Source organism: Myxine glutinosa, chromosome 13, assembly GCF_964187855.1.
Source record: "Myxine glutinosa chromosome 13, kmMyxGlut1.1, whole genome shotgun sequence".
Lineage (NCBI taxonomy): Eukaryota > Metazoa > Chordata > Myxini > Myxiniformes > Myxinidae > Myxine > Myxine glutinosa.
In genome coordinates this window covers 84,054,972-84,070,344 of record NC_136273.1, presented here as the reverse complement: position 1 = coordinate 84,070,344, position 15,373 = coordinate 84,054,972, and positions in this window count along the sequence as shown.

Genomic DNA, 15,373 nt, shown 5'->3' with positions numbered 1-15,373 from the left:
CTCTTCACCATCTAATATATTAACAAAAAATATGTTTGAGTTTGGTTCTTTATTAAGATATTTTAACTGAGCTAAGATAAAATGGTAAACCTCCCTCAATGTTCTTGCTTGAGCGCCTCCAGTGCCACATACCATTTTTAAATTAAAGTATATATTTTCCTGACAACCATCAAAGTTTTCCGTCCACTCAAAAATATTTCCATCTTTTTTACCCAATTCACCGGTATTTAAATTAATTCTCTTATTTGTTTTGTGAACTTTTTTACCAGTTGCCTTTTCAATTATACCTATTTGATATTTTTCACATTCATTATGTTTTCCATTTATATACCAAGGTTGATTACACCTCCACTCTTTAGTCTGGTTGATACTTGGTTCTATCATTTATATAATAGTAAAAAAGGCGGCGGTAGCCCGTTAAAATCCCCAACCCCCCCCCCTTTTTAACTTATCACTTATATATATCTTATCACTTATATATATCTTATCACTTATGCATATCTTATCACTTATATATATATCTTATCACTTATATATATATCTTATCACTTATATACTTATATAACCATAAGGGAGACTATCAATTCCATTTTCTAAAATAAACCTCTTATCATCAAAAGCCCCCAATGCTTTCTTATTTATCTCTTCTGAATATAATTGATGTTTATAACTTCTTATTCCATTAATCTTTCTAAACTCTTCTTTCTTTGTTGTTAAACAGTTATAATAATCCTTAAAGTTTATTGTTTCTTTAATAACATTTTTCTTTACACCTTTTAACTTCTTATCAGTCTTTTCAACGTTATTCACAATGTATTTATAAGCATAAGCCTTTGACCTCAATCCCACAAATTCACTCATAACATTTCCTCCTAATTCATCCTTGAACTTTCCAATCACCTTTTTATTTTTAGAAGAGAACAACTCACTCTCTGGACTGTAATTACTCGTGTCATAGATATTAATGTCTCTTTTCATGTCTGAATAAACATCGTTGGTATTAATTTTCAAAATAAAACTATCTGTATCCATATAAAGTAGATTAACATCATTTTGATATTTCTTCCTCAAGTTATTATAAAAGTAATCATACATTAATGACTTTGATAAATCAAGAATTGTTGTTCCAATATAAATAGGTTTGTTCATTTCAATACTCTCTTTAATCAAATGGATCGCACAAAAGTTCTCAGTAAAGACCTCAGCTCGAGTAAAACTCGGTCTATTAATTAATTTTGATGCTTGTTCCCAAGATGTTGATAGTCTGATATTTTGTCTTTTCCTCACATTCTCCATAGTCTTACCAAAGACCGCATTATTCATCAATTTATAAAAGTCTTTCTCAAAATCTGTTTTTGACTCTGTTCTTCTTTGTGTATTAAAATCAATGTACCCCTTTAACCAATGACTTTGATTGAACTTTAGAACCCTATGGATCTTCTCTACTCTTAGACCTTTTGATAAATATTGTCGCAAATTTCTTTGGTGTAGAACATAATTTTTCTTGTTATATAATGTAGTAAGTAATTTTTCTGTTGATTCACCTATATCAAACGATCGTTGATAATCACTCAACCATTCTTTCTTTGGACTTGCTTTCTCACAAGCAAATGGGAGATCTTTGTGTAGGTTATGGAGTTCCTCTGGATATTTTAAATCAATTTCAAAATAATAACCAACTTTTTCTTCATCCAATTCTTTTTGTGTAGAGATACATACATCTTGTAAAACGTTTTTGTAGTCTTTTTCCTTTACCCATCTAAGTTTTCCATAAGGAAGAGCCTGAGACATTGCCCAGCCATACAGGTTGTTCGCGTCATAGTACATCAAGTAAGAACTCTCTTTCGTTGGATCATAATTTGGAAGATATTTGTTATTTGCTTTTGCGTATCTACTCGAGCAGACTTGTGAAATTCCACCTCTTTTTGCCTTTTCAATCATCAAAAGCATATCAACATCGGTTATCAAATCCAAATCTTGTTTTGTCATTTTCAACATCGCACTCCAGGCCAATCCAGGTGCTGTGTAGTAGTGAGCAGGATCCAATCCATATCCAGTGCGACAAACAGATCTAAAGGCTTCAAATACATCGGCCAATAAAAGCACATCAGTTTTGAGATACAAATCGTGATACTCGCCAAGATTCTTGATGTTATATTTTTCCCAAACATTTTGTGCGTGTACATAATCTTTATCAGATATATGACTATTATTTAATTTGTTATAGAAATTTTCTTTTGAAGGAAGTTGTGTTTCATTGAATCTCTCAAATGAGTCCATATAGTCATAGGGGTAAATTCCCTTTTGTGTTAGAAAATCTTTATCTAAAAAATACTCTGAAAGACATGGAAACTCTTTTAGATTTTGAACCAAGTTAACCAATGGACTTGCCATGAATTTAAATGTATCAAGAAATCTGATATGAGTAATAGGAGATGTGTGAATTGTTTTTGTGAATGAAATGTATTTCTGATCCGTGTTTGGAATTGCTGAGATACTTCCAGAAGTCTTTGAGAGTTCCTTGATAAATAGATGTGTATCATAATGAGCGTTGTTATGAAGAAAGACAGGAATGAAAGAGGGGAGTTGATAATTAATATTACAACTTTGATGAGCCGGACCTCTATATTTACCAGTGAGATGACAATGGTCTCTAACCTTTAGACCTTTACCAATTTTCTCCTCACAAATATGACAGACATTGTTTTTTATAAATTCCCTTTTTTCTTTACTTGTTAAGGACATTGGTTTATTGGTTTCTCTCATTATCTTGGTTAATCGAACACAGTCTTTTTCTAGTCGTTTCACAAACTCCTCTGGGGTATTTGAGCCTCTATACATCTCTAACTTGTTATATTTATCACCAACGGATGATTTGATATAATAACAAAAACCACAAGGAGTATGTTTTTGATATTTATTTGTGTATGATTCTTTTGGATCTTGAGAAGCAGTATCAATTTTTTCTAAAATACTTTCAAAATCAGCATATATAACAAATGGATGTTTGATCTTTTTATTTTCATCTTTGAATGTGATCTTTGAGCCTTCTTTAGGCATATTGATTACCGTTGATTTATGTTCGCCACAATAATTTGAATGTTTATCTAATCTTTCTTGTGAATTGAAGAAGTTAAGACAACGCAAACAAATATATATTTTATTTGTTCTCTTACAGACTTGTGGTTTTATTAATTTAGCAATATCTTTGATGTATGTATAATGTGAATTTTCGTCTGAATTAAAATATAGAAGATTAATATGAGTTTGTTTACAATTGTCAGAAAGCTTTAAAACCTGAATGTTGTTTGTTTCTGTTAGACCATAAACATTAACTGATAAATTATTCATCTTTTCAAATTTAGGAATATCATTTAAAGTCATCGGAAACTTTAGATCTTTCGTATTTAATGTATTCTCATATTTTTTATAATGAGATACTCTTTCATCATGAAAATGTGGAGGATGTAAGTGTGCTAAAATAGACCAGAGAAAACATTTATTGTCTTTATTTTTGATATTGATAACTGCTTTTCTATTTTTGATAACACTGGGTAAATCAATGTAAGAAGAAGCTTTTAGAGGATCTGATTTAAGAATATGAATGTCTATGTAAATAATTTTTCCTATATTGAATCCACTTCCTACGATTGAATTATCCACATCTTGCTCTTGTTTAATAAGTTCATCATAGACTCCTGATGTTTTAAAATCTTGATATGAAGATATAAAGTGTGGCTCAGTTCTCATGTATGGTGCATCTATAACTCCTTCATCCTTTGTCATTTCTAATTTTACTCCCATATAAAATTTAAGTGGTTTCATTTCCTTTAGTGTTTTTTCAATCAACGTTTGAACAGCAGGTTTAACTATTTCTACAGCATCAACTATAGACTCTGGTTCAGGAGGTTTGAAGTTAAAGACTCTTATTTTAATATGTCCTTTGAATGCTCCATCAGAGTTTTTAGTTGTGATAAAATTTGATAAATGTAGATTTGTTTTAAGATGTATTTTGAAGCCTTTCTTGAGGATATTTTTATTACATGTAGAACAGTGTTTTGTTTCAGGTGGAAGAGGGGAAAGTTTGTTTAAAATGTTGTATGTATGTTTTGCGGTGAGAATATGTTGTTTATAATATTTTACTTCCTTCTCGCAAGTATCACAATAAACCATATTTATAGCGTGAGAAAACGTGGTGTTTTATATATATCACTGTGCTTAAAATAAAACACTTTTGAGCTTTACAGCTCCGTTTTATATATATCGCTGTGCTTAAACTAAAACACTTTTTCACTCAGAATCATCTAAGTCATAACTATCACATGAATACTCAGAATCATACTCAGAGTCATCAATAAAGCTACTCTCATAACTATCATTTGAGCACAAACTATTAGTATCATAACTATCATCTGTGTTCAATGAAATACTATCATCACCATCGTCCAAGTTCAATGAAATACTATCATCACTATCGTCTGAGTTCAATGAAATAGTAAAATCTTCACTGCTGTATTGACTCATATTTAATTAGCAAGAAAAATATTCCCATCAATATCTATATACTTTCTTTCATTAACAGATTCAATCTCTACAATTTTTATATCAAAAGTTATCTTTAAATAATCTCTAACTATCATAGAACGAAATGACATTTCACCAGAAATATTAACATCATTCATTTTACTTAGATCTACACCCTTTGGATTATTAAAGAAAATACAAATGTCTCCTCTAGAATTATTAATGGTCTTATCATTCTTTTTCAAAGTATCGTGGTCAATCACTTTTTCAAGCTTTGAATAAATTGCCAGGAGTAGAGGAGAAACTTTTGTTAGATTTACTTTAATGGATGTCTTTCCAGGTATAGTTAGAGCTCTTCCTTTAAATGAAATAGAGGGGCTCATGTTATTTTCCATAACTGGTTTTACCCAAAAATTTCCATATTTATCTTTGTTCAATTTAACATCTTTGACATATTTTTCTATATCTTCCACCGAAGTAGAGATTGATTGAAATTTGTCTTTTGTGCTTTGAAACATTGTATTTATTAATGAATAAACTTGCGTTTAGTTTAAGTAAAAATTTACCACATAAATATGATAAGTTCTGAAGGATATTTAGAATTTCCAGACTCTCCATATGATAAATTAGAGAATTGTCCGGCTTGTGATAGAGTGGGGCTTAATGATGAGGATTCATATAAACAATGTATTTTCTGTGATTTAATTTTAATTAATGATAATAAGAAATATAAAAAAATATATAACTCTTTTAAATTAGAACCAAAAATGAATTACTTTACAAGATTAATAAGAGAGATGAATGTTAAGTATTGTGATGATAATACACCATTTCTTTCAAGGGAAGAGACTAATTGTATTGAGGAAATGTATAAGGGTTTAATGATATTTATTATTCAAAATAATTTTAATGGAAATGTTAATACAAGATACTATATAAATAAAATAATGGATTATTTTGAAATTAAACCCGAACTCAGGATAAAATATAGAGTTTCTCAAATAGCTCAAAAAACGTTGGATAACTTGTTTTCCAAATATATAAATGAATGATTTTTTACCCGTTTGGGAAAATAAGATAAAATTTAATAACCATAAAAACATTCCAAATTCATTGAGATGTCTAATAGTTGGTTCAAGCGGATGTGGAAAAACCTGTTTACTTTTAAAGATGCTCCTTGGTTCTAATTTTTTAGATTATGATAATTTAATAATTTTTACAAAGTCAAGTTTTCAACCCGAGTATCAACTACTCTCACAGGGTTTTAATGCGGGTCTTAAAAAGGAAGACATTATCGGTTTATTTAAACTTCAAAACAAACTGAATGATTATAATATTGAAGATATAATACAATTATTTTGTGATACACAGAAATCAAAATCGAAACCCATAACTTGTATTCTCAGTGATAATACGGATGATATACCTTCACCTCAAGATTTAGATAAATCAAAAAAGAACCTCGTCATCTTTGATGATTGTGTTAATGAGAGAAACCAAACAGTAATGGATAGCTACTATACAAGAGGGAGACATTCTTCTTGTAATTGTATATATCTTAGTCAATCATATTTTCAACTCCCTCGACGCTCAATAAGAAACAATGCCAATACTTTTATTTTATTTAAGTTAAATTCAATAGATGTAAATAATTTTTGGAGAGATAATTGCTCTACGTTATGTAGTAAAAAAGAATTTGAAAATTATATGAAACACACGATTGGAAAATATAAATATATTGTTGTGAAACAAGATGAGATACTAAATGATATTTTTCAATAAATAAATACAGAAAATGAATACTGAAGAAAGAGAAAGAAAGTTTAAGGAACATCAACAATTAGTTTCAAAAGTTGTTAAACAACAGGAAGAGATAAAGAAGAAACGGAGACAGAAACTAACTGGTGAAGAAGCCTTTGAAAGAAAACAAGAGAAATTCTTTAAACCACTTTTGAAAACTCAACACTCACCTACAGTTCCCACAGTAGAATTTACTCCGAAAAAACTTCAAATGCTCAAAGATTTTAGTCAGATAACAAAACAAGAACTTGGTGAATTAGAATATGATGACGAGGGATTATTTCGGAAACTTGAGGAGGTAAATCAACCCCCTAATTATGTTGTGGAAGCTCTTCAAAACAATGAATATTCGGCGGGTTCAAAAACCAGAGCAGGTCTCATTCCAACAGAAGAACCAGCAGTGTTTCATCTTGTGGAAGAAAAGGTATTGATATTTAATGATGAATTGATGTTCTTGAGTTCTACTCAACCAAATGTTAAATTAACTCCAAGATTAATGTTTCTTCTAACAAACCCCGGATTCAGCGGTTCAAAATATTTTGAGGAACCACTTGATATGGAAAGAGAGGAAGATAGGGTATATATTGAGTTGTTAAATGCACTTGATTATGGAGTTTCTGTTGCTGGTAAAAGTAAGAAGAATGAGAAGGAGAAACATATTATTGATGCTTTAAGTAAGCTTGGTTCGGGTGTTAGTTTTCTTCCAAATGACCCATCACAATTAGTTAATAGGCTATTATTGTTGTTAGGTAGTAAGAAGGCTGGAAACAACAATTGTTTTAATGAATCCTCAGCCATTTTAGATCAGTTGATGAATATGAAAATAATTAATAAATGTCAATACAAAGATATTTTATTAGATATTAAATAAGATGAGAAGCACAATTCTTAGTTTTAATTTCACAACGAGCGATTACACAGCTTCATTCCCTTACCCACTACAACTTGACCCCCTTACCTCATATGAGGCATCTTTATTGTCGATGGAAACTTATAATACCTTGTTTAATATCACAGAGAAAAACAACAAGTTTAGTTATAATCCAGGAAGTGGATATAAAACTATAACCGTTTCACCTGGAGCTTACGAGATTTCTCAAATATCTTCAGAAGTCTCTCGCCTTATGAAAGAAAAAGGTGATGAACCAAAAAATATTGTAATAGATATTCAAAAACACACTTCAAAATCAACTATTAAACTTAAAAATAATTATAAAGTTGATTTCACGATTGAAAATTCGTTTAGAGAGCTATTGGGTTTCTCTTCAAAAAAGATTGAAAATAACGGGACGTTTTACAGTGATAATGTTATCCAAATATCCTCCGGTATAAATTCAGTATTAATTCATTGTGATTTGATTGATGGTGCTTATAACGATGGAATAAGAACAAATACAATATTTTCATTCAGTGCATACTCAACCCCGATTGGTTATAAATTTAATATGGAACCAAAAAATCTTGTCTATTTACCTGTGTCAGGAAAAACCATATACAGAGTAAATTTTAGGATAACCGACCAAGATAATCGTATGATATCCTTTAATGATGAAATTATATCCATCAGAATTCACCTACGTGAAGTTTTTCAATAAATAAATAATGGTTATTGTGAGAAAACACGAGTTGGGAAAATATAAAATAATTACAGGGGAGGGCATGTTCCTTTCACCAGACTATACAAGGTATGTGGGTAGAGGATACTATAAACCTAAGAGACAACGAGGTGTAGGTCATCAATTTCGAAATAAAGGAGATGGGATAATTGATACTCTAATGGGTATTGGTTCAACCATCCTTAAACATAAAGACCTAATTGGTTCAACTGCTTCTGCCGTGGGCTCCGTTGCGGGTGCTATAAAGAGTATAAAAGATGCTCAAAAGGAGTCTCATAAATTACAAGCAATCAAAGAAATAAAAAAAGGTAAAACTCAACTATCTTCACAAGAACGACAAAAAATCATTAAAATACTTGGGTCAGGGTTTCAACAATTTTAATGCTATATAAATACAAGTATGGAAGCGATTGATAGTATCTATGATTTGGATGATACGATTATCATTTCAAACTCCACTAAAAAGGAAGACTATTTTAAGGTAAATGCTATAACAGGAACAGACTGGAATTCAAACGGAACAAAAAGTTTTGAAATAAATAATCAACAAACTTACTTGAATATAGCTGATAGTTTCTTGCTGTGTAAATTTAAATTCACTAAGGCTGCGAATAATACTAATGCTACACTCGTAAATGATTTCTTCTGGAAAATGTTTGACAGTGTCCGCCTGTATATTGGAACACAAGAGGTTGAAGCGGTTGATTATGTCTCTGCTACATCTGAAATGATGAAATTTACACTATATTCGTTTAGTGATAGAATGGGTAAGGGAGCTGTTGAAGGTTTTATTCCTGATATGTCAACGGGTACAAACGCAGACCCTGGTTATAGTCAAAGGAAGTCAATGTATAATGATGAAACAAAAGCAGTGAATAGTTTTACCGTAGCAGTACCTCTTAAAGGTATATTTGGATTTTGCGATTATGATAAAGTTTTGTATGGTCTTAAAATTAGATTTCAACTACAAAGGAATGATAATGTAAATAGGTTGCTTTTTGGGGATGAAAATGCTTTTGGAGACAACAATAAATTTGTTATTAATGATTTGTGTTGGTATATCAGTGAATATACTCCTAATCTTAAAACGGAAGAGATGTTAAATAGAAGACTTAACTCAAAGAAACCGCTAAATGTATCATACCTTAAAAGAAGATGTCAACACGTTAAACTGGAACACACTACCTACACTTGGAATTTGGGTGTTCTTCAAGGAAAGCCACGATACCTCTGGCTCATTTTTAAAAAACCAGATGGAGAGGACGGTACTAATAAGAATAATGCCCTGAGTGATAATGCTAAGGTGAAACAACTTCGGGTTTCTCTTGATGGCACATTTTATCCGCGAGATAGATTGGAAATTGATTGGGAAAAAAATGATTATGCGGAAGCCTACAAGTCCTACCAAAAAGTGTGTGAAAGTAATGGTAATAATGATCCTATTTTGGATATGGTTGCATTTAAAGGTTTATATACAATCTACGCAATTGACCTGAGTTCTCAAAAGGAAACTATTAAGTCTAATCGAGTGGATACTTCTCTATACATTGAAAGAGGGGAGAGTGAAGAGGTTAATGCATATTGTTTGCTTTTGGAGGAAACAGAATTACAGATTAATACAGATAATGGTGTTATGATTAATATCACATAGGTTTTTTCTCATAAATAAATGGTTGGGGTATATGTTAATCAAATCAATCTTAATAAATTAACATCTTGTATTCAAAATCAAAAGCCTTGTATTATTAATGTTAATACAATTCAAAGAAAAGGAGCTGTAAGAATTGATGTTTTACTCACACACACACAAGTAAAAACACTAAATGATGTTGGATCACTTAAAATTAAAATGACGAAACCTATGTTAAAGAAATATTCAATAGACGAGTCAAGAGGAGGATTTCTCCCGTTTCTAATTCCTTTATTTGCTGGTTTAAGTGCGGCGGGAGCATTGACTGGTGGTATTTCAGCAGCGGTAAAAACTGCTAACGAAAGGAAGGCACAACTAAAAGCTCAAAAAGAATTGGAAAGACATAACAAGGAGTTGGAGAAACAAATTAGTGGAAGTGGTGTAATTGTAGATTTTGCTCAAAAACTTGAAAGTCTACCTGATAAAGCTAGATTGTTGGTTGGAGATATGCTTTCCTCTATCGCTCAAGCGGGTGTTAAACTAACTAAACGGGGTAATGGATTGTATCTTTCTCATAAATAAATGGATAAATGGTTTAAACAATTTGGAAAGAATACAACGTCAAATATAGAACTAGCTAAGTATTGTAAAACACTAAAAATTGATAATGTGGTTATTTGTATGAGAGATGAATTAACACATATAAATAAGAATACAAAGAATATTATTATGAATTTAGACACACAGAATGGTTCTCATTGGGTTTGTATTCATAATAGTCAGGATAAATATTATTTTGATAGTTATGGTATGCCACCACCTGTTGAAGTAATACAATTCTTACAGAATGGTGTTTATCAAACATTCCAAGTTCAAGAAATTAATTCTAAATGTTGTGGCCAATTATGTTTATATGTATTATTTCAACTCAACAATAATGAAAATTTTTATGATATCATTTTTTATCTAATATAAATGACCTATGTTGGAAAAGATGGTTCTATCTTTGGAAAATCCTCTCAGGATATTGATTTATCAAATTATTATACAAAGGCACAGGCTGAACGACAAAAATATAGTGTAAGTAAAAATATTAATATGAAGAATACTTATAAATTAATCAATTATCCAAACCCTACAGATGCGAATGACTTGATTAGATTCAGTGATTTATCACAATATATATCTTTAAAGAAAACAGCACGTTTTGTGAAACAAGTAAAATTTACAACCACAACACCTGGTTATACTGACCATACACCTTTCCTCATTGAATTTAACTACCTGCTTACAATTAAATTTTATAAAGAAGGACATTTAGTTAATATGCGAATTAATAAATGGGGGTATGATATGCCTGATTTAGGGTATAATTGGTCTTTTTCAATAAACATAGAAGACCTACATGATTTAAATCAGTCTCGTAAAGAAGAATATTATCCACTTGGTGAAGATAAGGATTTATGTGGAAGTACAATTAGTAAACAACAAATACGTGATTTTAAGAAAATAAAAATATATGATAGTATAGCGATGGTTCGCATGACAAAGAAGGAAGGTAATGAGATAAGGATAGAAAGCCGAGGAATACAAACCGATTTGGTAGTGGGAAGATGGGGTGGTATTACCTGTCATAATATTAATCTCACATATATTTCTGATACATAAATGGCAGGAAGAAGACTACAAGAGAATTATAATTTTTGTATTCAAGGATACCTACAAGAAAAGGGTGCTCGGTATTACATACCTTATGATTTGGAGCATATACATGGGAATTTTGTCATTAAAAACTGGCCTTATACTGATATTGTTAAACCCACAAATAGAGACTTGTTTAAAATATTAAATAAAAATGAACTTCTCAAAGTTATGAAATATAAAACTCTTTTAGAAATCGTCAACAAATCTTATTGGTATCCTATTATGAGAAAAATAATTATAGATACAAGAATATCTCAAAATCCAGATGAGTATATGTATAATATTCTTTGGGGTTCAAACTCAAGGGTAGCAAGGGATGAGGAAGGAGTTGAAGAAGAGAAGGAGGAAAGAGAGAAAAAGGAGAAGGAGGAAAGGGAGAGGGAGGAGAAGGAGGAGAGGGAGAAAAAGGAGGAGAAGGAGGAGAGGGAGAAAAGGGAGAAGGAGGAAAGGGAGAAAAGGGAGAAGGAGGAAAGGGAGAAAAGGGAGAAAAAGGAGAAGGAGGAGAGGGAGAAAATGGAGGAGGAGGAGAGGGAGCAAAGAGAGAGGGAGGAAAAATATAAAAAGATGGAAATCAGTGAGATTCATAAAAGATTGAGTGTATTAAAGCAAATAAATCAATCTCAACGCACCGAAGAGGAAATTAAAGAATTAACAACTCTTATGAAGATAATAGTTTCAAAAATAAGAACGTCAATGTCTTCAATTTCAGGGAGGAGATTTAAACGAGAAAGTGGTGAAGAAGAAGAAGAAGAAGAAGGAAAAGATTATGTGATTGATGATGTTGGTGTCATTGACTTTAGTTAGTTTTTATTTGTAAATAAATGGAGGAGAGAGTGAAGGCATTCCTTAGGATTCTTTATGTTTTAAAAATAAAGATTGAAATGTATATGTTGAAAACCAAAAAGGTTTTGATACTCTGTCGGAATTTTTCTGATAAATAAATATGAGTTATTGTCTCAAATGTAAAAAGAAAACTAAATCTAAAAATATCTCTTATGTTAAAGCTAAAAATAATAGAGTTTATCAAAAAGGAATATGTCAAGTATGTGGCTCTAAAAAGTGCCAATTCATCTCTCCTAAAAGAGGAGGAGACATACAAAAGTTTCTGTCAGGAAGTAAATTTACAACAACTGGAATTCCAGGGGAATTACACCTTCCAGGGTATTCTTTCTGTGGTCCAGGAACAAACTTGGATAAAAGATTAGATGAGGCTGACAATCCTAAACCTTGGTCTAAACCTACAAATAGGGTTGACAAAGTGTGTATGAAGCATGATATTGCTTATGGGAAAACCACTACGTTGACTGAAAAACATAAAGCCGACAGCGAAATGTTGTATAATTTGTCTTTGATACAAAATCCAACGTTGAGAGAGAAAGTTGATAGGTTTATTGTGAGAAATTTGATAAATGCTAAATTGAAACTTGGTCTTGGTTATTCCTCAAAAAACTATTAGGCTCTAATGATGTCAAGACTGAGGAGCTTTTGGCTGAAAAATTACACAAACCTATAATCACAAAGTTTAAAAGAAGGAAGGTTTATTCTAAATACACCGACCACATATGGTCCGCTGATTTAATTGAATTGAATAATGACAGGGGATACAGGTATGCTTTAACCGTTATTGATTTGAGGAGTAGATTTGCCTGGGTTGTCCCTTTAAAAAAAAAAAGGGGTGATACTTTAATGTTAGCCTTTAAGCTAATATTTGATCGGGATAAAAGGAAACCAAAGAAGTTATGGACTGATGAGGGAACAGAGTTCTATAACAAAATATTCATGAAATTTCTTAAGGGGAAGGGTATTAAATTATACAGCACCTTTAATGAAGGAAAGGCAGTTGTTATTGAGCGTTTTAATCGTACTTTGAAAGAGAAATTATATAAAAAATTCACACAACTCGGTTCTCAAAAATGGGTGTATTTAATTCAGGATATTGTAGATAATTACAATAATACAGTTCATTCATCAACACAATCAAAACCATCAGAAACATTTACAAAATTAGAATATGAAAAGGAGATTAATTTGAGAAAGCCCAAGTTTAAAGTTGGTGATATTGTAAGAATATACAAATGGAAAAGTCATTTTGAGAAAGGTTATACACAAAAATGGACTCGTGAATTATTTAAAATCATTGATGTAATGGATACAGTCCCTTGGACCTACAAATTATATGATTTAAATGGAGAAGAAATCTTGGGTTCATTTTACTCACAAGAATTACAAAAAACACAAGTAAGCAGATAATACCCTTGAAAATAATAAATAAATAAATAAAATGTAATGGGGATACGTTTTTAAATCTGTGAACCCCAAACACAGAATCCCACAACTTTTTAGTTGGGGCTTAACTTTTGTGTGTGTATAATGGGGATACGTTTTTAAATCTGTGAACCCCAAACACAGAATCCCACAACTTTTTAGTTGGGGCTTAACTTTTGTGTGTGTATAATGGGGATACGTTTTTAAATCTGTGAACCCCAAACACAGAATCCCACAACTTTTTAGTTGGGGCTTAACTTTTGTGTGTGTATAATGGGGATACGTTTTTAAATCTGTGAACCCCAAACACAGAATCCCACAACTTTTTAGTTGGGGCTTAACTTTTGTGTGTGTGTGTATGTGCGAGTGAGTCATAATAATATACAAACCCTAACCCAACCCAAGCCCTAACCCAACCCCATCCCTAACCCAAACCCATCCCTAACCCAACCCATCCCTAACCCAACCCCATCCCTAACCCAACCCCATCCCTAACCCAACCCCATCCCTAACCCAACCCCATCCCTAACCCAACCCCATCCCTAACCCAACCCCATCCCTAACCCAACCCCAACCCTAACCCAACCCCATCCCTAACCCAACCCCATCCCTAACCCAACCCATCCCTAACCCTCACATTCAAAATCCCAACCCTAACCCAATCCCATCCCTAACCCAACCCCAACCCTAACCCTCACATTCAAAATCCCAACCCTAACCCAACCCATCCCTAACCCAACCCCATCCCTAACCCAACCCCATCCCTAACCCAACCCCAACCCTAACCCTCACATTCAAAATCCCAACCCTAACCCAACCCCATCCCTAACCCTCACATTCAAAATCCCACCCAAACCCTAACATAATCTTTCTTTTCTTCTTTTTTAAATACGTATTTCTTTTTTTTTTTTTCCTCTTCCTCCAATTCTGTCTTTCAAGGCTTTTAAGTTTGAAGAAGTAGAAATGGGAAGAAAGAATTTTCCAGCATTTTCTTCCTCGAACTTTCTTGATATTGCTTAAATCAAGCGTCATTAAATAAAGAACATTGTTCATTGCTTTAGAATCCAAAGAGTCTCCAAGAGGAACCCCACAGGTAGAGTCTCCAAAATAAAACCAACTTTCCAAGTTCCCAAGGTATAACCACATTCCTGTTGAGCCTCCAAGATAGGTATCACATTCCGAGTCATCAAAACAAAACCCCCATTCCGAGTCTCCAAAAATATAACCATCTTTCCAAGTCCCCAAGGTAAAACCACAATTTTCAGAAATATTGGGGGTTTCCGTGATAAGTCTCACATAGTATAACTGCGGACCATCAGGGAAAACTTCCCTTTCCCAATTTTTTAGGGTTTCTATGATGTGTCTCACATAGTATAACTGCGGACCATCAGGGAGAATTCCCATTTCACAATTTTTTAGGGTTTCTATGATGTGTCTCACATAGTATAACTGCGGACCATCAGGGAGAACTCTCCTTGCCCAATTTTTTAGGGTTTCTATGATGTGTCTCACATAGTATAACTGCGGACCATCAGGGAGAACTCTCCTTGCCCAATTTTTTAGGGTTTCTATGATGTGTCTCACATAGTATAACTGCGGACCATCAGGGAGAATTCCCGTTTCACAATTTTTTAGGGTTTCTATGATGTGTCTCACATAGTATAACTGCAGACCATCAGGGAGAACTCCCCTTTCCCAATTTTCAGAAATTTGTGGGTCTCCAATGTATGACTTGTATTCTGGCTCATCAAGGTAGAACTTGTTCAGTGGGTTTTGTTTTGATAACTCACAACAAGTATCATCTTGGTAAAACTCTTTTTCAGGATTTTGTGGA